This window comes from Lycium barbarum, chromosome 1, assembly GCF_019175385.1.
Source record: "Lycium barbarum isolate Lr01 chromosome 1, ASM1917538v2, whole genome shotgun sequence".
Classification (NCBI taxonomy): Eukaryota; Viridiplantae; Streptophyta; class Magnoliopsida; order Solanales; family Solanaceae; genus Lycium; species Lycium barbarum.
This window is the reverse complement of record NC_083337.1, coordinates 120,527,123-120,552,660: the sequence shown is the minus strand read 5'-3', so window position 1 is coordinate 120,552,660 and position 25,538 is coordinate 120,527,123. Positions and strand designations below refer to the sequence as shown.

Here is a 25,538-nt window from a genome sequence, read left to right as displayed (position 1 = left end):
TTCAGTACGATTGAAACCATTTCCTTATAAAATGCCTTTAAAGTGAACTTTTGTACGAAACTTTCCTAAACGGAGTCGGAATACTTCCAAATGATTATGGATGACCTCATAAGGTCTATCATCAGTAATTTACGTATGTCGCCTCGGGTTGGTCCGAGGTGGGCCCATGGAGCCTCGATACCTCTTGTATGACCTAAATTGCCTTATTCCTGTCCGTTTTTCAAAAGTAACATCTGAACTATTATTCTGATCATGACATGACTATTTTTATATAAATCCTACGAAATGGTTTTGATATCTGGAAATCTAATTTCGGTGATAATTTGTCGTGCCTTCCCAAGTAGGATATAGGCGCGTATTATGAACGTTATCCGAATACTCTAATTTGACTCGCCATATGGCCTAACTCAATTTGATTGGGTTTGTATAATGATCTGTATGTATGTGGTTTCTCATTAATCAGTTCGTGCATGTGCTATGATTTCTTTCACCGGATCCCGGGCCGGTTTATATCGTGCGGATGGCCCGCCGAGTCCCTTGTCAGGGGCCGGGTCCCATGTATGAATTCCGAAGTATGATGTGTCCGGTTCCGGGGTACTGTGGTATATGTCCGTCCCCGGTTACCGTGTATATGTTACGAAGTATGATGTGTCCGGTTTCCCGGCGTGTGATCTGTCCCCGGGGTTACCGTGGTTATGATATGATGTGGTATGTGACAGAGATGTTCGAAGATATGAAATCTTCTAAAATATGATATGTTGTGGCGCCAAAGGCAGGAGTGGCGACCACGTTCCTGTGCCCTATTATGATTCTGTCTGTCTGATTGGACTCTGATTCTGCCTGTCCGTATGAATTCTGATTCTGTCAGTCCGTATGGATTCTGATTCTGTCTGTCTGATTGGATTCTGATTCGGTCTGTCCGTATGGATTCTGATTCTGTCTGTCCGTATGGATTATTATTTTGTCTGTCCGTATAGATTACGATTCCGTTTGTCCGTATGGATTGTGATTCTGCCCGTTCGTCTGGACCATAATTCTGTCCGTCCGTTTGATTTATGGTTCTGTCCGTTATATTTCTGTGCTTCTGGTTCATGCTATGATTATGTTTGTTAGGTTTCTGCTTTACATACTCGGTACATTTTTCGTACTGACCCCCGGTTCTTCGGGGGCTGCGTTACATGCCCGCAGGTAGAGACGCACCCGGTGACACGCCGCCAGTCTAGGGTTCTGATTCTGCTGTGTTTGGAGAGCTCCTTTGATCCGGAGCGTGTACTCTTGGTATATATCTTTTGACATTTGTATATTCTGTACGTATGGTAACTCTGGGTACGGCGGGGCCCTGTCCCGTCATATGATTCTGTATGTCTGTTAGAGGCCTGTAGATATGTATGTGGGTTATGGTATATATGTTGTAGTGTGTGGGAATGAATGAAAAGTATGAAAATTTTGTGTGTTAAGGGTGTATGTACATTGGCCGTGTATATGTAAATGATTGCATGTTTATGGTGACTTGAATTTAAGTTATAATCTAGTTGTGGTGATGGTAGAAATTGTATTGAAAGTGAAAGTTGAATGAATTAGTGGAAGTTGGAAAAAAATAGGTTATGGCCGTGTGATACTATGGTGATGATGGAATGTGAATTAAATTCCGTTAGTATGTTAATTGTGTTATTGTGAAATGAATGAAAGAAAAATGGCTCTTGTTGGTATGGAAAAATGGTTGTTAAGTTGTTGTAGGAAAACATGCAAGTTCATTGTAACTTATGTAAATATAGAAATGAAAGTATTAAGAGGCAAATTATGATTATCATTGATGAAGTTGGAAGATAGAAATATGTCATGAATATGTTTGCTAAAAGATTGGAAGTTGTGGGTGAATTATGCCTTTGGTAGGAAACTTGTATATGGTGTATACCCTATGTATATCTTGTGAAAATGGTATGATATGCCTCCGACGTATGTTGTAATGGCCTTGATAAGTGATGAATATGAAAATGGTAAGATTGGTTTGAAAGTGTAAGATCGGAATGGAAGATGTTATGTTATGCCGGAAAGATGGCTAGTTATGCCATATTATGTGTCTTGTAATGCTTGTTGTTGTTATTGATGTTGTTTCTGGGTTGCTGTGTTGATAAATTAAGCCGAGCTAAGTCTCGGGGATGTTATATATATAGGGGAAATGCTGCCGAAATTTCGGTAGGCAAGTATGTAACAAGTTTGGATTATTGAAAAGCTTGAATTTGACTTTTGGCAAACTTGACCATTTGTAGATTTTGGACGAAATTGGAAGTGAAGCTAAGCGAGCATAAGGCGCAATTGAGGTATGTAAAGCCTACCCCTTTATTCTTAGGCATGTTCTGAATGTAATAGGCTCAGCCACGAGCCTTGAATACGACTCCGTTCCTCGGAATTCGAGATGGAAATCCGCTCCAATTCCTTCAGTACGATTGAAACCATTTCCTTATAAAATGCCTTTAAAGTGAACTTTTGTACGAAACTTTCCTAAACGGAGTCGGAATACTTCCAAATGATTATGGATGACCTCATAAGGTCTATCATCAGTAATTTACGTATGTCGCCTCGGGTTGGTCCGAGGTGGGCCCATGGAGCCTCGATACCTCTTGTATGACCTAAATTGCCTTATTCCTGTCCGTTTTTCAAAAGTAACATCTGAACTATTATTCTGATCATGACATGACTATTTTTATATAAATCCTACGAAATGGTTTTGATATCTGGAAATCTAATTTCGGTGATAATTTGTCGTGCCTTCCCAAGTAGGATATAGGCGCGTATTATGAACGTTATCCGAATACTCTAATTTGACTCGCCATATGGCCTAACTCAATTTGATTGGGTTTGTATAATGATCTGTATGTATGTGGTTTCTCATTAATCAGTTCGTGCATGTGCTATGATTTCTTTCACCGGATCCCGGGCCGGTTTATATCGTGCGGATGGCCCGCCGAGTCCCTTGTCAGGGGCCGGGTCCCATGTATGAATTCCGAAGTATGATGTGTCCGGTTCCGGGGTACTGTGGTATATGTCCGTCCCCGGTTACCGTGTATATGTTACGAAGTATGATGTGTCCGGTTTCCCGGCGTGTGATCTGTCCCCGGGGTTACCGTGGTTATGATATGATGTGGTATGTGACAGAGATGTTCGAAGATATGAAATCTTCTAAAATATGATATGTTGTGGCGCCAAAGGCAGGAGTGGCGACCACGTTCCTGTGCCCTATTATGATTCTGTCTGTCTGATTGGACTCTGATTCTGCCTGTCCGTATGAATTCTGATTCTGTCAGTCCGTATGGATTCTGATTCTGTCTGTCTGATTGGATTCTGATTCGGTCTGTCCGTATGGATTCTGATTCTGTCTGTCCGTATGGATTATTATTTTGTCTGTCCGTATAGATTACGATTCCGTTTGTCCGTATGGATTGTGATTCTGCCCGTTCGTCTGGACCATAATTCTGTCCGTCCGTTTGATTTATGGTTCTGTCCGTTATATTTCTGTGCTTCTGGTTCATGCTATGATTATGTTTGTTAGGTTTCTGCTTTACATACTCGGTACATTTTTCGTACTGACCCCCGGTTCTTCGGGGGCTGCGTTACATGCCCGCAGGTAGAGACGCACCCGGTGACACGCCGCCAGTCTAGGGTTCTGATTCTGCTGTGTTTGGAGAGCTCCTTTGATCCGGAGCGTGTACTCTTGGTATATATCTTTTGACATTTGTATATTCTGTACGTATGGTAACTCTGGGTACGGCGGGGCCCTGTCCCGTCATATGATTCTGTATGTCTGTTAGAGGCCTGTAGATATGTATGTGGGTTACGGGTTACATCTGTTCAGGTAGGTGCGTACGATTTTGTGACTCTGTCTGTTATGTTAGCCTCATCGGCTTATGCAAAAGTTTCAGTATGCATATGTATATATATTTTCGCGCGCGCCGTATCTGTATTGGCTTGAATCTTTAAACACCTATTTGAAATGTTCTGTCTGGTACGCCGATTCTGTCAGGTAGGTACGTATGGGTACACAGTTAGGGTGCCAGTCGCGGCCCACGGGGTTGGGTCGTGACACTCCTCCTCCAAAAAAAAGAGAAGATGAGAGAATAAAAGAATTGAGTGAAAAAAGAAAATGAGAAGGAAGAGAGATACAAAATTGAGAAGAGTTAGGGAGAGCAAAATGACAATCCAAGAGAGGAGAAAATGGAGTTTCAGTTGAGAAAAGCGAGTGAGTTATCACAATAAAAGGGAGGAGAGAAAGACAAAAGCAAGATTGAAAAGAAAGAAAAAAAGAAGTTGAGACAAAAGACAAACAAGAGAATTTGGGTGAACTTTAACTATTATTCTTATACTAGCACTAATGATGCTTCTGCTTTTTCTTTTGGTAGTTTTTCTTTTGTAGGTACTCATGGGAAGGAACAAAAAGAAGAAGCCAACTATGATTAAAATCTTTAATCTTCAGTTCTGTTAGTTTCTTTTATTTACCCAATGTTTGTGAAATTCTTGTGAGCCAAGTTACTTTGTTTGGAGAGATAATCTTTGTTGATTCTGATGATGTTTGGCAGTGCCATAAAAGTATTCAATTTAATGCATGTTGTAGAGATACTTGGGCTAAGTTGGTGCTCGAACAATCTTGTACATTGCCTTCTTTACCATACTAACAGCGGAGAAGTCTTGGTTGGCAAGATGGTTTGGGGTACATAATTGGTGAAACCAACTTACATATGTAAGTTTTATTCCTCAAGATTATTGGTGTTTCAAAATCTTGTGAGTATCTCTTTCTTCCTTTCCAAGTGAGTAGTGAATTGCTTGAGAGAACGGTCTTTATAGAATTATATGATTCACGGCTATATCTCAGGAAGGAAAGATTTCCTGCCGAAAAAAGACCCAAATTAGACCCAAGAGGAGATGGTCCATTTGAAGTCCATGAAAGTATTGGAGACAATGCTTACAAACTTGATCTTCCGAGCGAATATCAAGTTAGTGCTACCTTCAATGTTTTTGATCTTTCCTTATTTGATGCAGGTTTGAATTCGAGGATGAATGTTGTTCAAGAAGAGGGGAATGATAGCATCCATGGCAGCTCAACGTCATTAAAGGACATGGATGAAGCTTTCGAGGTTCCAAGAAGACCCATGACAAGATCTCAAACAAGAAAATTTCAAAATAAGCTCAATGGCCAATTAGCTAATAAAAAGTGTCTTGTGATGGAAGAAGAGCTCCAGCCAATGAAGATATTATGTCCAAGTCTTACACCTATTTGGAGGCCAAATTAAAGTCCAAGATGAGATGAAATGAGGCCAAATCTGCCCCAAAAAAGAGATAAATACAGCAGCCCAAATCTGCCCCAAAACTAGTTTCTAGAATACATATTTAAGAGTTGTTTTAATTTATGTTGACTTGCATTGGTCTAAGTGTGGGAAACATTCTATGCCCTTAGGAAATATCATTCCTATTTAATTTTGTGTTTGACCAGCCCCCTTCTTTACTACTATATAAAGGGGTGCTTCGTTCCTTCGTTGAAACTTACATTTGAAGAATATTTTATAACCAAGAGTTCTTTTGAAACTTTGTGGCAGATTGCTTTGGGATTTATCTTTCAACCTAGCTAGTTCATAATTCAAGGTAGTAAGATAACTTCTTCTTTGATATCTTTGGTTTCTTCTTGGTATTCTTAGAAGGCGACTAGTACACATACTAATTGTTGTCTAACGTTACTCAAGAAGGGGTCAAGATCCGAATTCTAAGTTTGATTCGTTTAAAGTAAAGACGTTTGGTCCACCCAATAATCAATTCGTTGTTACTTGGAGCTTTTCAATCTTCAAAACTTGTGTTCTTGAATTTCTCATATCTTTATTTTCTAGTTTTCAATTTCCCATATCTTTATTTCCTTGAATTTCCCATATCTTTATTTTCTAGTTTTCAAATTCTTTTCTATTTTGGTTTCTGCACTTTTTTATCAAGTAAAGGTATTTTCATTCATAAACTGGCCAAACTAGCCGTATACAAGGTATATACCAAAAGGTAAAGCATCTACACAATATGATTCTCTACAAACTCTGCCCAATCATCTACACTACAAGGAACTTTCTGTTTTCACCAAAAGAAAATAAGGGAGCGGAGACTACTCCTCAACTGAGAGAAACTCGACTCTACTCCATCAAAAGCTCTCCTATTTCTCTCTCTCTAAACCACCCACAACGCAAGCGAAACCATATTCCAAGCCCTTCATATTCTCCTCCTCCTCCTGCTCTTCCAACTGACCATCAACTCTTTCACACTTCTTGGCATTGCCCAAGAAGTTCGAAATCACTTTAACATATCCCACCATAATCTCATTGTAAAGCCGCAATGTAGAAGAAGATGGTTCACGTTCTCGCCCGCAAGCCGCAATGTAGAAGAAGATGGTCCACGTTCTCGCCCGCCTCCTAGCACATGTAACACCAACTAACACAGGCAACCTTCCGCTTTCTAAGATTTTCCAATGTCAAAATCACCCCTCTAGTAGCTAGACAGGTGAAGAAACACACCTTCCTCGACACACTTGGAACCCATATTACATTACATGGGAAATCAACCTCCTCCCAAACCAAAAGCTTCTCATAGAAAGACTTCACAGAGAACACTCCATTATTTTCCAGGCCCCACCACCATGACTTGCCTATAAAGCAATTCTATCAATCTTTGAAACTCACTCACTTCCCACTTCTAAATCTCAAGTCCCAAAAAGTCGCTCCATCTTGTGTCCCCCTAATTTGTTGAATTGACAAGTCTCTTTGGCAAGAAATTCTGTACAAACTATGAAAATCATCTTTCAATAAAATGTTCCCACACCAGTTATGTCCGCAAAAAAGTACTCTTCTCCGTCTCCAACCTTGAATGAGATATTTTCCACTAAATGATCTCATATCTTCATGATATTCCTGCACAACCCATATCCAAAAGGCAAAGCGATGTCTCTAGTTTTCCACCCCCTTTCCGTAATCCCATACTTATCAACTATCACCCCCTTCCACAAAGCTTGTGCTTCCACCCCGAACCTCCACAACCATTTGCCTAATAAAGCTTTATTAAAGACTTTTAAATCTTTAACTCCAAGGCCTCCCCGTTTTTTAGGAGATGTGATAGTCTCCCACCGCACCAATTGAAACTTCCTTGTCCTGTCCGCCAAATCTCTCTGAAACTTTTCCAACTTTTCAATGACCGAAGTTGGAGCAAGAAATAAAGACATTGTTGTTATCATGCTCCTTCTGCACATCTAATAATTTATTTATATATTTAGGATCTCCCTAACCTCGTTGTTATCATGCTCCTTCCCATTTTAAAATATATACATCACAACCCAAACCTCTCATAGTTTGATGTAATAATTGTAATAACCCATATTTTTTTTAGGCTTAGTTGGTAATTTAAATAAAAGAAGGAAATAAAAAAAAATATATATATAGAAGAATTAAGTGGTACAAAATAAAAGAAAAGAAGGATAAAAGGGTCCTTTAAAAAAATAAAAAGAGATGTGGGCCAAGCCCACAAAAAGAAGAAAAAGAAAAGAAAAAGAAAATAAAGAGAAAAAGGAATAAGAGTCTGATGAGCATCAGACGTGAAATAGAAAACCAGAAACGATAGAAGCAGAAACAAGGTAAAAAAAACGCAGTAGAAGAAAGGGAGAAAAAGAGAAGAAGGGAGAGGAGAAAAAAAATAAAGATTTTCCTCCCAACTCATTAAGGTAATGATTGTAATCTTTTATTTAAGTTTATTACATAATAATGGGTGAATCATTATGGTGAAAACATGGGGATATTTTGAGGAATTGAGAAAGTTTAGCTCTAGGATTTCTTCAACCAAAATCATTGATTTGAAAGGGCAAATAGCGTCGGATTTTAGACTTCTATATATCGTTGGAATCCTCTCGTTAAGGCCTTTCCGAAAACATAAGTCTTGTCGGGTTTTGAACACATTGACCAGAGGGCGTTTTCTTCCTTTAAAATTTGACTTTAACCGTTTAAGCCTCTAAAAATATAGAAGTGGTTTACCCTAAGGGTTTTGACCATTCTAAATCCGTTTTTGTATAGTTTGAGGCAATTCGGAGACTCGAGAACGCAATTTTGATTTATTGGGAAGTGTGCTTGAATTGTGAATTTGAGGTAAGTGAGACTTTAAGCTTTGGGTACTTGCTTTTCAAAAACCATTTTAAAAATATGTTTTGTCTGCCTGGTCCATGTGTTGGGGCGAGCGTGTGCTTGGCAGAATCGGTGGTCCTTAAGGCCAACCGCATATACTTTATTTTCAAATAATCCAAAACTCTCTTTATAAATTATTTTGTGATGTGATATATCTGTGAGCCATGATATTGGGGCAGTGTGTATGCTTCCCTTAGCATTGTGTATGCTTCTTGATTATATTGGGGCATTGTGTATGCTTCCCTTAGCATTGTGTATGCTTCCTGACATATTTGGCACATTGTGTATGTTGCCGTGGATTCATAGTGTTGACTAATTCTTTAACTGCCACTTATGACGGTTCGTAGTGTAAATTGTGTTGAGATATATAATATATTTGATAAACAGTGGTTTGGACCTTGGTTGCTATTATATAATGATATATTCATGTGCATAATATTTTTGTGCTTGTTGTGTGTTTGTATTTTCTAACACTTGTTCCAGGGGTATTTGAAGTGGCGGGTCGAGGATCTTACTGGGTTATATTTATGTATAACTCACTCCTTACCTGCATGTCGATGCAGATACTATCGTTGAGAACGAGGCTAGTAATTGAAGACTTCGTGAGTGGATTCTATTGCTGAGGTGAGCCACCGCATTGTTCGTGGAGGCAGCCATTTCAGCTTTATTCTGTTTAGTTCTAGTTATTTCTTTTATTTTGGGTTTGGATGCCCGACACTCAAACTCATGTAACTCTGTTAGATGCTCCATGGTCTTAGTGTGGGATGTAGGCTAGAGATTTTTTTTTATCTTAGCATTGATTGATTTTCATAAATCGATTATGGATCTGGTTGGCGACTATTTCACATTTTTATCATTAATAACATTGTTGGACCTGCACTTATTTTCTTTTAGTGCTTTTGTAAATAGTTAAGAGTATGATATACGGTTCGCCTGGCGGGTGGTGTTTGCTGGGTGCCAATCACGTCTAGCGGGTATTTTGGGACGTGACAAAGTTAGTATCAGAGCCTAGGCTTCAAGTCCCGGGTCATGGAGCAGTGTTTAGTAAAATCTTTTTCATGGGTATGTAGGCGCCCATACTTATGACCTTGAGGCTACTGGACATCTAGGAAGTTTTCCCTTCTTTCATTCCTTGTTCGTGCGTGAGTTGAATCAAGTTTAACCTTGTAATATTTATTTCGCAGATGGCTAAGAAACGTGCATCTTCATCTGCTAAACGTGGTGCTGGACAGAGTGCTACCCTCGGTGGTAGACAAGCTAGTGCTCATCAGACTAGAGCTCAGACTAGGACTCAGGCCACTCCTCAGCCTGAAGTTGTGAATGGGGGTTAGCCCCGAGTTGCTTCAGAGCAACTGCAAGAACAAGTGGTTCAGAACACTCCACCGGCACCAGCTGCCGCCCCTACTATTGCTATGCCCGCAGATGTGGTGACCAGATTATTGAATGTTTTGGAGGCATTGGCGCCTAATCATGGTGGAATTACAGGTCCTCAGGCTACTTCACAAGCACAAGCTCAAGTTCAGTTGAATGTTGCAGCTAATCAGACGCCTCAATTGGCCCCTCAACAGGTTGTCCAGTCTATAGGGCAATCTAAGGAGTTTAAGAATTTCATGGATCTTAAGCCACCAGAGTTTGATGCTTCACCAACTTCTATTGAACCTCAGAAGTTCATTGATCATTGTGAAAAGATATTGACTACGTTGGGGCTGAAGGAGACTCGTGGTGTGGAATTTGCCACTTTCTTATTCTCAGGCTCTGCAGAGTCTTGGTGGATTTCGATTCAGAGAGGTAGGCCAGCAGGGTTACCACCTATTACTTGGTCAGAATTTTTAGCACTGTTTAAGGACAGGTTTATTCCATTAAGCAAGCAAGATGACATGAGACGTCAGTTCAATAATCTGCGGTAGGGAACTATGACCATTACAGAATATGAGGCCAAGTTTATAGATTTATCCAGGTATGTACCTTATTTGGTAGAGGATCCGAGAGAGAAGGTGAGACGATTTGTGGATGGACTTGAGCATCGCTATCGTGGTCCTGTGGTACGAGATGTGCGATATGGTACCTATTCAGATGTAGTTGACACTGCTCTCCGTTACGAGTCCTATCTAGAGATGGACAAAATTGAGCGTGAAAGCAAAAAACCACGTAACACATGTGGGTTTAGTGGTGCTCCATCTGGGGGCAAGAGTGGTTTTTATCGTGGGCAGTCCAGATCTACTCAGCCCAGAACTACTACAGCTACACAGGGTCAGATTCAGCCAGCTAGGACCGCTCCACAGGGTGCTCGTGGACAGGGTCGACAGGGTGCACAGGTTGCTCAGGGAGGGGGTGGACCGCCGAGATTCTTTGCTATGACCAGACAAGATGTCGAGGCATCTAATGCAGTAGTCACAGGTATTATTACTATTGGTTCTCATGGTGCATATGCTCTTATTGATCCTGGTTCTACGTATTCGTATGTATCTCCTTCTTTTGCTATATTCTTAGAACGGGGAGTTGAGTCTATTAATGTGCCGTATGTGGTAGAAACCCAGTGGGGGGGAGTATATTAGTGGATAGAGTTTATAGAGATTCTGTGATATCTATTCAGGGCAGGGACACCGTAGTTGATCTATGTGTTACCGATGTCCGCTTTCGATGTGATTATGGGCATGGATTGGTTGGCATCATGTTATGCATCGGTTGATTGCTACGCTAAGCTTATACGTTTTGATTTTCCTGGAGAAACTTTAGTGTGGAAAGGCATGACTTCTGTGACTTAAGGAAAAATAATATCTTATGTAAAGGCACGTCGAATGATTAATCATGGGTGTTTGGGTTTTATTGCCACCGTTCATGATACTCGAGCGGAGAATGTTACTATTGATAGTATTTCTGTTGTTCGCGAATTTGCGGATGTTTTTCCTGACGATTTACCCGGCCTACCCCCGATGAGAGAAATCGAGTTCAGCATTGATTTAGTTCCAGGGACTCAACCTTAGTGTTCCTGTTGTTCGCGAATTTGCGGATGTTTTTCCTGAAGATTTACCCGGCCTACCCCCGATGAGAGAAATCGAGTTCAACATTGATTTAGTTCCAGGGACTCAACCTATCTCTATTCCTCCATATCGTATGGCTCCAGCCGAGTTGAGAGAACTGAAGGTTCAACTCCAAGAGCTACTTGATAAGGGGTTCATTAGGCCTAGTGTATCGCCTTGGGGTGCACCTGTGTTATTTGTGAAGAAGAAAGATGGCACGATGAGAATGTGCATTGACTACAGGCAACTGAACAAGGCGACTATCAAGAATAAGTATCCATTGCCTCGTATTGATGATTTGTTTGATCAACTGCAGGGTGCTACTCATTTTTCCAAAATTGACTTGAGATCAGGTTATCATCAGCTGGGAATCAAGACTGAGGACATCTCCAAGACAGCTTTTCGGACAAGATATGGGCACTTCGAATTTTTGGTGATGTCATTCGGGCTTACTAATGCCCCCGCAACATTTATGGACCTCATGAACAGGGTATTCAAGCCATACTTAGACCATTTTGTGATTGTGTTCATTGATGATATTTTGGTCTACTCTCGGAGTGAGGCTGAGCATGGACAACACTTGAGAATTGTGCTACAGACACTTAAGGAACGAAAGCTTTATGCCAAGTTCTCAAAATATGAGTTCTGGTTGAGCACAATTTCCTTTTTAGGACACGTGGTGTCCTGAGATGTGATTCAAGTTGATCCAAAGAAAATTGAAACAGTTCGAGATTGGCCTCAACCCACTACTCCCACAGAGATACACAGCTTCATGGGACTAGCTGGATATTACAGAAGGTTTGTGGAGGGTTTCTCGAAGATAGCTGCTCCATTGACACGCTTAACTCAGAAAGGTGTGGTACTCCAGTGGTCAGATGAATGTTCAGAAAGCTTTCAGAAATTAAAGATTGCATTGACTACGGCCCCGATTTTGACCTTACCTACTGATGAGGGTGGTTTCACCATTTATTGTGATGCATCTCGAGTTAGGTTGGGTTGTGTCTTGATGCAGAATGGTAAAGTGGTAGCTTATGCGTCTCGACAGCTAAAGAAACATGAGAAGAATTATCCAACTCATGACTTAGAATTGGCCGCAGTTGTATTTGCACTCAAGATCTGGCGTCACTATCTTTATGGTGAGCCGTGTGAAATCTATACTGATCACAAGAGTTTGCAATACATATTCAAGCAAAGAGATCTGAATTTGAGACAGCGACGGTGGTTAGAGTTACTTAAAGATTATGATCTTACTATTTTGTATCATCCTGGTAAGGCGAATGTGGTGGCAGACGCCTTGAGTAGAAAGTCTATGGGCAGCTTGGCCCGATTTACTGCTGGAGAACGACCTATGGCTAAGGATATTCAGGCATTAGCCAACCGCGGAGTTCGGATTGATCATACAGTACAGGGCAGGTTACTTGCAGTTATGGTGGCACAATCGTCCTTAGTGGGGCAGGTCAAGGCTTGCCAATATGAAGATCCCCGTCTTGCTAGACTGCGAGATCGAGTGCAAAATGGGGGCGTTAAGTCATTCTCATTTTATACCAGTTCGGGTTACTCATACCGCAGAGCAGTTAGCAAATATTTACCTCCGTGAGATAGAACGACTTCATGGTGTGCCTATTTCTATAATATCTGATCGAGGTGCACAATTTACTACCGAGTTTTGGAAGTCTTTTCAGAAGTCGTTGGGTTCGCAGGTCGAGTTGAGTAGAGCTTTTCATCCACAAACTGATGGCAGTCTGAGCGAGTTATTCAAATTTTAGAGGACATGCTTAGAGCTTGCGCGATTGATTTTGGTGGTCATTGGGATGATCAGTTGCCTTTGGCAGAGTTTGCTTATAATAACAGCTACCAATCGAGTATACAGATGGCGCCGTTTGAGGCTCTATATGGTCGCATGTGTCGTTCACCAATTGGATTGTTCAAACCGGGCGAAGCACAACTATTAGGTCCAGATATGGTTCAGCAAGCCTTGGAAAAAGTTGCATTGATACGAGAACGGCTTCGGACAGCACAAAGCAGACAAAAGTCCTATGCAGATAAGAAAGTACGTGATATGGAGTTCATGAAGGGGGAAAAAGTCTTTTTAAAAGTATCCCCTATGAAAGGAGTTATGAGATTCGCTCGGAAAGGAAAGTTAAGTCCTAGGTACATTGGTCCTTATGAGATTTTGGATCGAATTGGGTTGGTGGCATATAGACTTGCTTTACCTCCGATATTGTCTGCTGTTCATCCCGTATTTCACGTGTCTATGCTAAGACGATATGTCGGTGATAACAGCCATAAGATTCAACCAGAGGATGTGGAGCTCGATGAAAATTTGACTTATGAGGAGGGTCCGATATCTATTCTTGATAGGCAAGTGCGACAATTGAGGTCGAAGAAGGTAGCTTCAGTCAAAGTGTTGTGGCGTAATCATCCAACCGAGGAGGCTACTTGGGAGTCTGAGACGGATATGCGAGATAAATATCCTCATTTATTTGACGCGACAGGTATGATCTAGATCCGTTCGAGGATGAACGTCATTTTAAGTGGTGGAGAATGTAATAACCCATATTTTTTTAGGCTTAGTTGGTAATTTAAATAAAAGAAGGAAATAAAAAAAAACAAATATATATATATATAGAAGAATTAAGTGGTACAAAATAAAAGAAAAGAAGGATTAAAGGGTCCTTTAAAAAAATAAAAAGAGATGTGGGCCAAGCCCACAAAAAGAAGAAAAAGAAAAGAAAAAGAAAATAAAGAGAAAAAGGAATAAGAGTATGATGAGCATCAGACGTGAAATAGAAAACCAGAAACGATAGAAGCAGAAACAAGGAAAAAAAAAACGCAGTAGAAGAAAGGGAGAAAAAGAGAAGAAGGGAGAGGAGAAAAAAAATAAAGATTTTCCTCCCAACTCATTAAGGTAATGATTGTAATATTTTATTTAAGTTTATTACATAATTATGGGTGAATCTTTATAGTGAAAACATGGGGATATTTTGAGGAATGGAGAAAGTTTAGCTCTAGGGTTCTTCAACCAAAATCATTGATTTGAAAGGGCAAATAGCGTCGGATTTTAGACTTCTATATATCGTTGGAATCCTCTCGTTAAGGCCTTTCCGAAAACATAAGTCTTGTTGGGTTTTGAACACATTGACCAGAGGGCGTTTTCGTCCTTTAAAATTTGACTTTAACCGTTTAAGCCTCTAAAAATATAGAAGTGGTTTACCCTAAGGGTTTTGACCATTCTAAATCCGTTTTTGTGTATTTTGAGGCAATCCGGAGACTCAAGAACGCAGTTTTGATTTATTGGGAAGTGTGCTTGAATTGTGAATTTGAGGTAAGTGAGACTTTAAGCTTTGGGTACTTGCTTTTCAAAAACCGTTTTAAAAATATGTTTTGTCTGCCTGGTCCATGTGTTGGGGCGAGCGTGTGCTTGGCAGAATCGGTGGTCCTTAAGGCCAACCGCATATACTTTATTTTCAAATAATCCAAAACTCTCTTTATAAATTATTTTGTGATGTGATATATCTGTGAGCCATGATATTGGGGCATTGTGTATGCTTCCCTTAGCATTGTGTATGCTTCTTGATTATACTGGGGCATTGTGTATGCTTCCCTTAGCATTGTGTATGCTTCCTGACATATTTGGCACATTGTGTATGTTGCCGTGGATTCATAGTGTTGACTAATTCTTTAACTGCCACTTATGACGGTTCGTAGTGTAAATTGTGTTGAGATATATAATATATTTGATAAACAGTGGTTTGGACCTTGGTTGCTATTATATAATGATATATTCATGTGCATAATATTTTTGTGCTTGTTGTGTGTTTGTATTTTCTAACACTTGTTCCAGGGGTATTTGAAGTGGCAGGTCGAGGATCTTACTGGGTTATATTTATGTATAACTCACTCCTTACCTGCATGTCCATGCAGATACTGTCGTTGAGAACGAAGCTGGTAATTGAAGACTTCGTGAGTGGATTCTGTTGCTGAGGTGAGCCACTGCATTGTTCGTGGAGGCAGCCATTTCAGCTTTATTTTGTTTAGTTCTAGTTATTTCTTTTATTTTGGGTTTACATGCCCGACACTCAAACTCATGTAACTCTATTAGATGCTCCATGGTCATAATGTGGGATGTGGGCTAGAGATTTTTTTTATCTTAGCATTGATTGGTTTTCATAAATCGATTATGGATTTGGTTGGCGACTATTTCGCATTTTTATCATTAATAACGTTGTTGGACCTGCACTTATTTTCTTTTAGTGCTTTTGTAAATAGTTAAGAGTATGATATACAGTTCGCCTGGCGGGTGGTGTTTGCTGGGTGCCAATCACGTCTAGCGGGTATTTTGGGACGTGGCAATAATCTCAGTATTGGATTCCCACCTGTTCTTTCTCCCATTCTCTTATATTTCTCATAAAGGCAACTTAGCTAAGGGCCGAACAGGCGACAGGCTGTAACCTTATAAAATTATAGTCAAGGGCTATACTGAACAATACCCAAACTAGAGGATGAATTTGGGGAAAGAAGTTTCCCAAAAGGAATAAAGTATGGAAACAGAATTACTATTGCTGCATTCAACTATCATATATGCACTTTGGGAAACATTACCAATATACATATGTTCTCTTGGCATGATATATGTAGCAAAATTTTGGTTCTTAACTTGTAGTGAAAGAACTTCCCAACAATGGAGGAAAAACTGGTCTAATACAATTTATGCAGAAAAATTAGCGTGAAATGCGAGCAATTGCTGATTGTTGATTTGGTATTAATGATTAAGATTGAGATGTTGATTTGATATTGATGATTAAGATTGATAGCTTAATTTTAGGAATATATTGTATTGATGTAAATGATTAGGAATTGATTGTGTAATATTGTCTTTCCTTATTTAGTCTTAGAACTCATGTATAAGTACCCATTCTTATGGATTGTATATTCATTCAGAAATACAAGAAGCCCTTTTTTCTTGCTAAAAATCTTCATGGTATCAGATCCATTGCTGCCTTTTTGAGGTGAGTTTTCTCCCTCGCAGCACTAGGGTTCCGTGTTTTATCAAAGAGGTCGAGTTTTTCTCTCTTTGTGGCTGTCCGCACAAAAAACTCCTCCCGTTCAGTTCGTTTCTAGATTATTTTTCTCTGTTGGGGTCGCTGGAACATTCTGAGCCTATCCCTATTAGTTTTGATTTTTTCCGATCATCGGAATTAGGATTACAGAGTGGCAGCCAACTTTCCGGCGATTTTCTTCTGGATTTTTTTTTCCAGTTCTCGGGTCGTAGGCCTATTCTAACCTTTCCCATCCAGATAATATGGGTGACACTACTTCTGGAGAGACTTTGTCTCGAGATGAAGTTCAACATCTTCGCCGTCTTCTGAACAAACTTGACTCTTCTAGTGTTGCTAGTCCTAATTATGTGCAGTCAGGTATTGCTTTTAATGCTCAGCTTAATTGTTGGATTATTGATTCTGGTGCGAATAGACACATGACAGGCTCTTCTAAAGGCCTTCAAAATTACTCTCCTAGTCCCAAAGGGGATTATGTCAGAATAGCCAATGGCTCCCTAACCCCTGTCTCTGGAACAGGTTCAATCTTTTGTACTCCTAATATTACCTTATCATCCATTCTTCATGTGCCTGATTTTCCTATTAACCTATTATCTGTTCGCGCTATCACCAAAGAACTAAACTGTAGTGTCAGATTCTTTCCTGATTATTGTGTTTTTGAAGACCTTCATACAGGGAAGAAGATTGGCAGTGGTAGATTGCATAATGGCTTATATTTGATCGATGGAACTCGAGACTCTGGTCAGGCCTTTTTTGTAGGAAATAAGGATATTGTTACACCCCGTATCTTGGAACTAAGGTTAGACTCATATCATTAGAGTTTTAGTGAAAAAACTGAAGGTTTGAACGTTTTGCGAAAATGGTTGATAGGCCTACTTCGGGCAGTGATAACTCCTTGATTAGTTGGGAATTTGGGAAAGTACCCTTAATGAATGTTGTAGTATGTAGAAATACCTTTCTAAAGATATAAGGACCAAGCCAATCAGAGATCGGAGCAAGGAGATATGATCGTCTCAATATGGCTAATAGTAAGGCACTTAAAATTCGATAGAATCGGCTAAATTTTCGATATGTCTGTCTTCCAGTCAAATTTCGTGAAAATCCGTTGGGAATTGGAGAACACTTAAAACACGAAAGTTGTAACCCTTTGAAATAGCTTTCCAAAGGTATATTGTGGAGCCCAAACAGAGCTATGTACAAGATGTTATGCCTATTTTACCGAACACTGTGCAGAACCGACACCCGTCGCTTCTCGGGGCGCGTGAGAGAGCGCGCGATGGCCCCGCTTCGCGGACCGATCGCGCAACTCTGAGTTTTGAGCTACAGAATGTCGCGCGATGCACCCGCATCGCGGACCCATCGCGAAACAGGTCGATTTCGGGTTAAAAGTTGGGATTTCGCGTTTTAAGTTATATTTAACCTTGGGGTTTATTTCCCTAACACCCCTAGTCACGAAAAATTACCCTAAAGTCAGGAAGAACAAGTCCCAAGCATCAAGAACCTTCCAAGGTAAGTTTATCATGATTCTAGGTTGAATTCAAGTTCCTAATCCCTTTCTAACTTGAGTAAACCTTTCCAACTCAATTCTAACATATACTCTAATAATCTAAGCAAGAAATCATTGTTCCTAATCTAGGGTTCTCAAGAAAACCATCTCAAGGTTCAAGAATCAAGATTTTGGAAATCCTCTTCAAAGTTAGAGTCTTTAATTCAAGTTTGAGGCATTACCAGGTATGTATAGTTACTATCTATGTGTGGGAACATCATTGTTCTTCCCCACGCCTCATAATTCATAAAATTATGATTCTCTACTAAAACTAAGGTTTCAATACCATGCTCATGATAACCCTAGGTCCATGTCCATGATTATATTATGTATGAATTGTTATAATTCCATCATTGAGTTCTTAATATTTCTTTATGATTATTGAGAATCCGTCCGTAATCTGTGAAAACCCATGTCTTGTATTCCATGGGTTCTTGCATGCATGTTTTGACTAAGAATGATTATTTCATGAATATCCTACAATGTCTACAAGTTTTCATGCAACTATATTATATAATTACTTTCATGCTATGATACAAGATACATACATACTAAATACAAGTTATCGCATGAAACCATGTTTACAAGTTATTTCATGAAACCATGTTTATAAGTTATTTCGTGAAAACATGATTACAAGACAAGTACAAGTTTATTCACGAAAATCATGGGCTTCTTAGCCAATTATATTATGTTCATGTTTTTGGGAGTTGCACGAATTACCGAGAAGGCTTAGATAGCCTGAAAACTATATAGCCACCATAGGACAAGGATCGCTCCGCCCAGTTAGGACGATACCTTAATTTACACTGAATGGATCCATCAGGCACGATACCATCTTATACCCTGGCAAGGTATGAGGGCTCTGCTGGTCGCGGCGAGGACCAGACTCCACGTACCCACGTGGTGATATCACATGTCGGTTTATAAAATGCTCTCCCGACTTATCATGTTTTACCTACGTTATATATATATATATATATATATATATATATATATATATATATATATATATATATATATATATGTACTCATGCTCATGTTCATGTCCAGGTTTTCAATTTCAGTTTTTATCATGTTATTCCATGTCCTATGTTGTTTCTTTCAGTTGTTTTACATACCAGTACATTCAATGTGTTGACGTCCCCTTTTATTGCCCGGGGGCCTGCATTTCACGATGCAGGTACGGATTTACAAGACGACGCTTCTGCTCATTAGGATCTGCACGTACCAGCTTATTGGTTAGCCCCATCTCATTCGGGGTTTAGGCATTGTGTTTCTTTATCTAGTTTTGCATCTAAGGGTATGTTGGGGGCCTTGTCCCAGCAAGTATGTTACGTGTTTTTTTCAGACTCATGTTAGAGGTTTCATAGACAAGACAAGTGTCATGTTAGACTTCCAGCCGGTTTGGCTCATTTATGATATTGTCCGCATTCATGACTTAATCAAGTATTTATGTTTAATATTATGACTTACTATGTTTTATAAAAGCTCATCATGCACTTCACGTTATATTTCCGCTCGTGTATGCCTCATGATGGTTCAGCAAGCGATGTGGTTCGCTCGGTCACATGCAGTCAGGCACCGAGTGCCGTGTTACGCCCAGGCCATGGTTCGGGGCGTGACAGATGTCAACCGAGAAATAATAGACGGTTGGGACACCCATCTTTTTTTGCTTTAAAAAAGTTATACCCTGGTTTATTTTCTAGAACTGAGTTTGAATCTTTGTCTTGTGATGCATGTGAATATGTCAAGCACACTAAAAACTCTTATCCTCTGAGTGACAATAAAAGCACAATTCCCTTTTCGACTATTCATTCTGATGTCTGGGGTCCTACTCAAACACTTTCTTTGTCTGGTAGCCGATGGTTTGTTACTTTTATCGATTGTTGCACTAGAATGACATGGGTATATCTGTTAAAAGCCAAAAGTGAAGTTTTCTCCTGTTTTAAGTCATTTCATAAGATGATTTGTACTCAGTTTGAGGCTAAGATAAAAATATTTCGAACTGACATTGGCACAGAATACATGGATAAAACTTTTGGAGCTTACTTGGAGTCTTTTGGGATAATCCATCAAACTAGTTGTCCTTATACTAGTGCACAAAATGGGGTTGCTGAAAGAAAAAATAGGCATTTGTTAGAAGTAGCAAGATCCCTTTTGTTTACCATGAATCTACCGAAGCCTTACTGGGGGGATGCCATTCTAGTAGCTGCCTACCTCATCAATAAAATGCCACTTAAAACTCTTAATTTCCGAAGTCCTTTAAAAGCTTTAAAGGGTAAAAATGACTATACTGTTCCTCCAAAGATATTTGGGTGTGTTTGCTTTGTTCACGCTAGGAACTCTGGGAAACTTGAACCTAGAGCTCTTAAATGTGTCTTTATTGGGTATTCTCCAACACAAAAAGGGTACAAATGTTATCACCCTCCTTCTAGGAGATTCTTTGTCAGTATGGATGTTACCTTTCGGGAATCTGAGCCCTATTTCAGTATTACACCATCACCTCTTCAGGGGGAGAATTATAAGGAAGAAGAGATGGGTTTTCCTAGTTCTATTGTTGAAACTACTGCCACAAGGGAAAGTGAGATTGGAGAAAGAATTCAGGGGGAGACTATTGAAACTACTACCATAAGAGAAAGTGAAATTAGAGAAAGAATTCAGGGGGAGACTGTTGGGCGTTTGGATAGGCCTGATTTGATAACTTACTCAAGGAGAAATAGAGCAGAAGAAGCCATCATGCAACCTGTCGAAGCCGAACCTTCTTCTTCTGGTGAGTTATCTATACTTCCTAATGAGTTAGATTTGCCTATTGCTCACAGGAAAGGAGTCAGATCTTGCACTAAACACCATTTATCTAATTTTGTTTCCTATAATTCTTTATCGCCCTCCTATAGAGCCTTTGCCTTGTCTATTTCTTCTGTGTCTATTCCCCAGAATTGGAGGGAAGCTTTTACAGGTTCTAAGCGGAAGCAAGCTATGATGGAAGAAATGAAGACCTTATCAAAGAATGAGACTTAGGAACTTGTCGCATCACCACCAGACAAGAAGTTGGTTGGTTGCAAATGGGTCTTCACTGTAAAACATAAAGCCGATGGTTCCATTGAAAGGTTCAAAGCAAGATTGGTGGCTAAAGGATTCACTCATACTTTTGGAGTGGATTATCAAGAGACATTTGCTCCTATTGCAAAAATGAATACTATTAGAATTCTTCTATCTTGTGCAGCTAATCTTGACTGGGATTTGCAACAGTTCGATGTGAAGAATGCATTTCTTCATGGAGACTTAGAAGAAGATGTGTACATGGAGATTCCTCCTGGTTTTGGTACTGAACAAAGTCAAGGAAAGGTATGCAGACTGAAGAAAGCCTTGTACGGATTGAAGCAATCTCCTAGAGCTTGGTTTGACAGATTCTATAAAGCAATGATCTCCTTTGGTTACCAACAAAGAAATGCGGATCACACCCTCTTTATACGACATTTAAAGGATAAACTCACTCTTCTCATAGTTTATGTTGATGACATAGTAATGACAGGAGATGACAAAAAGGAGATGACCCGATTGAGGAAGTTGTCACAGGAATTTGAGATCAAGGATCTAGGAAAATTGCAATACTTCTTGGGAATTGAAGTTGCTAGATCAAAAATAGGAATCTTTATTTCTCAAAGAAAGTATATTCTGGATCTCTTGAAAGAAACAGGTATGACAGGTTGCAAACCAGCAGAATCACCCATTGAAAGCATTCACAAACTACAAAGCGGAGTTGGAAAGTCAGTTGATAAAGAGAGATATCAGAGGCTGGTTGGAAGACTCATTTATCTCTCTCACACTAGACCAGACATAGCTTATTCGGTCAGCCTAGTGAGTCAGTTTATGCATGATCCTCGAGATCCTCATATGCAAGCTGTCTTTCACATTTTGCGGTATCTGAAGTCTGCTCCAGGAAAAGGTCTACTTTACTCCAGACATGGTCACCTCCAAATAGAAGCCTTTACCAATGCAGATTGGGCTGGATCTTTAGATGACAGAAGGTCTACATCCGGTTACTGTACACTCGTAGGAGGAAATTTGGTCACTTGGAGAAGCAAGAAGCAAAGTGTAGTTGCTAGATCAAGTGCGGAGGCAGAATATAGAGCTATGGCCCAGGGTGTTTGCGAACTTTTGTGGTTACAAAAGTTACTAGAAGAATTGAGATTGTCTGAAAAAAGGAAACTTTCCTTGTATTGTGACAACAAGGCTGCAATCAGTATAGCTCGAAATCCAGTCCAGCATGACCGAACAAAGCACGTTGAAATTGATCGACACTTCATCAAAGAAAAAGTCACGGGTGGTGTCTTGAGTTTATTCCACATGTCATCAGAAAAACAACTAGCTGATGTGTTTACTAAAGGCCTCAACAAACGGACTTTTCATACACTGGTTTGAAAGTTGGGCATGTGCGACATCTTTGCACCAACTTGAGGGGGAGTGTTGATTTGGTATTAATGATTAAGATTGAGATGTTGATTTGATATTGATGATTAAGATTGATAGCTTCATTTTAGGAATATATTGTATTGATGTAAATGATTAGGAATTGATTGTGTAATATTGTCTTTCCTTATTTAGTCTTAGAACTCATGTATAAGTACCCATTCTTATGGATTGTATATTCATTCAGAAATACAAGAAGCCCTTTCTTCTTGCTAAAAATCTTCACTGATCAACATCAGTTAAATGTATGCTTTTGCAGGGATACAAAGGTAGACAAGGAAAAAGTAAAACATGAAAATGGAAACATTTCTGTTTATATTTTCTCTTGTTGAAGATAGTTATGCTGTGACTTGTAAAAGCATCGGCTTATACCTTCCCCAGCAGCAATAAGGGATAGAGCATGAGCGGGGGATAAAACAACTTCTTCCTTAATTCCTTCCACAAAGGTCCCCTATAACCAATAAGGAGACAACAAATAAGAACACTGTATGTTTAGAAATCAGAAAATTGAAGGGCAATGTGCTATAAAATTTCAAAGCAGCTTGCATCAAATAGAAGATTCAACACACTAAAATAGCTTAGGATGAAGAAAAATGTGCATAAGCAATACTTTACAAACGAACCTGAACACTGTAAACTGCTTTAAATGAAAAAAAAAAAAAAGACCAGTGCAGATTGAAAAATAAGCATCTAATACTCTGTTTAAAGCAGCTAGAATCTCAACAAATGTCAACAGCTTTAAGGACTCTTTGCATGTGAGATTGGCTTCTATGAGAAGGTCCTTATTGCAGATTTAGTAGCACCTTGGACATCCCATCAGGAAGATGCTTAGTAGCATTTAATACAGAAAGCTGGCTAGAGATATGTTATATACCTTGCAGTAGATATGTTATTTAAGTGAACTTAGTATTGTCCTGCTTATTATCTCAAGAGGGCTCGCACAATTTTTATTAGTTGCCAGTAAAATCATTCAAGTCACACTTGGGTCACGTTAGATGTGGACCATGAATTCATGAATCGTGATAATATATCTGTTATGTTCCCGGATTCTCTCCAACATACCAGGTAAGCTCTTACTAGCTGAGCCTTTTTTTGGATTGAAATGGTAAGAGAAGATCTCCTTTTAGATTGATAAGAATTGCTAGCAAAAAAAAATTGCTAGACGAGTTGCTTTTCAAAAATTTAGTTCAATGGAAACGTGGATGTATGAGAGGCACACAGGGGCGGAGCCACATTGGCTCCAGGGTGTTCATCCGAACCCCCTCGGCGAAAAATTACAGTGTATTTTCAAAGTTAAAATTATTTTGTTATGTATATATAGTAGATGTTGAACCCCCTGACTTCTTCGTGTATTTACCTTTTAGAATTTTTGAACCCCCTGGATGAAAATCCTGGCTCCGCCACTGGAGGCACATGTCACAAGTTCGAATCTTACCAGGCGAACCAAGTTCGATACTTAGTGGAGAAGGGAAAGGTGCAGACCATTATTCATCGAGTTTCAAAGTTGGAGTACAGTGAATTCCTCGATTATCAAAATCCTTTCCAGAATTAGAAGCCACCTTTGTAAAGTTAGTCATGTAGTTAAAGTAGTTATGGTTCACATTGTAAATGAAAGGACTCCTCTAATACAGGAACAAGCCTTTTGCTTACATTCCAGAGGATTACCTCCTACACTTTTGTCAAAGATTTGAATGGTTTCCTTTCTTAGCTTAGGGATTGAACTTGTTCATTTTTTATTTTTTGAAGAGTAAGGCAGTCAAGTCCCCCTCTTTGTACTTTATTCATTAACTATTAAATTACCAATGAAGGGTTTATTTCGACAAAACAAAAAAATAGTAGAATAAAAAAAGAATGGCTAGGAGAGTTAAAAAGTTTTTTTACTGTCTACTCAATATTAGTTCAGAAGTAGATTTGCTTCGCAAGTATATCTCAATTTTATTTCCAAGTTATCTTAGTTACCAAGTAGTTCATGCAACTACTTAACCCCCAAGTTATCATATGCTCCATGGCCTATTATGGTAGTTGTACTAACCAATGAGGCAATGGAGATATATGTGCAATAACCAGCAGCTAGAGAGCGCTTTCAGATTTCGTAAGCTTGGAGGTGAATCTAGTATTTGGAATAACCTGCTGACAATGCCATTGTAGCATTTCTAAGGAAGCAACTATTCATGCATGTCATTTATGATTGTCCACCATTGTAGGTTCACAACATTTTACATGTGTAGATATATTTGTCCAATAGGTTGATCACGAAACCTTTTGTTTCTTTTTGACATGTAAAATTTCATTGATTGAACCAAGAAGGTGCAAAGAATAGATTGATCACGCTTAATTAAACTGCACTTCCTCCAAGATGTAGAAGTGGCAGTTTCTTATTATTAAAAGGGCTACCTAGCAGAAAAACAAGAGCTGCCAAATGAATGGAAGTTATGAAACAACAAGGAAGTCATACAGTTAATGACTTGATACAGCATCATAAAGAAAGATAGGTGTGTAACAGCATTGTTTACATGAACATGCATAAGAATCTTAATGGAAATAAAACCTGAGTGTCCTCTCTGATTCTTAAATTCTGCCCAGCTGGATTTAGCAAGTCATTAACAACCTGAATAGAGCAGACATTACTGATACTATCAACTAACAGAAAAATGCTTCATCTTTAAACAGAATCAACCCTTTAGTTTTCAAGTAACCACAATTAAGCAAAAGAAATTAGTAGTATGATATGAAAGAGGCATGCAATTGAGACTGATGGTAAAAGATAGCAAATGAATGGATTTTTTTGGGTCTGATAGCTTTTAAATAATGATTTAAAGTAAGATCCAAGTTATCTAGATTGGGTCTGATAGCTTTTAAAGCATTTATTATGGATATGCAGATGAAGATGTTTAAATTTAGCTATGTGTCAATATGGTAAACTGTTGAGCTTGGGTATGGAGTTTGTTAATTTGAGAACTTAGTATGTATACATGAACTACAATAGATATGGTAAAATAAGTTGGACCTCTCTATGTGGCTAACAATATCTATCGACAACTCTCGCATTGCCTACTACTGTTTTGAAAATGACAAGTATCCCACGCATTATAACATGCCTGTTTAATTACTCGAAACAACGATGAATTTGATCTAGCTTCAACTGTTATGTCCCTGGACTGTTTTGTGAGAGGAGTTGTTGGGGTTGTCTGTATGATACAGTTTGTTGCATTTTGCTGGGTTGGTTAAATGGAGGTTTATGTGCGAAAAGGTC

The 25,538-nt window shown here is 39.3% G+C and overlaps 1 long non-coding RNA gene across 1 annotated transcript in view; it reads right to left on the bottom strand.

The window, feature by feature from the left end:
* The window catches only part of LOC132645447 (uncharacterized), a 41,253-nt gene extending 16,349 nt beyond the window's left edge, over positions 1–24,904 (bottom strand). The window contains exons 1-2 of the long non-coding RNA XR_009584109.1: positions 24,834–24,904; positions 22,658–22,736 (exon numbers count right to left, since the gene is read on the bottom strand). This is a non-coding gene — a long non-coding RNA (uncharacterized LOC132645447). The remainder of the gene's footprint in view (positions 1–22,657; positions 22,737–24,833) is intronic.
* Positions 24,905–25,538: the final 634 nt, after the last annotated feature.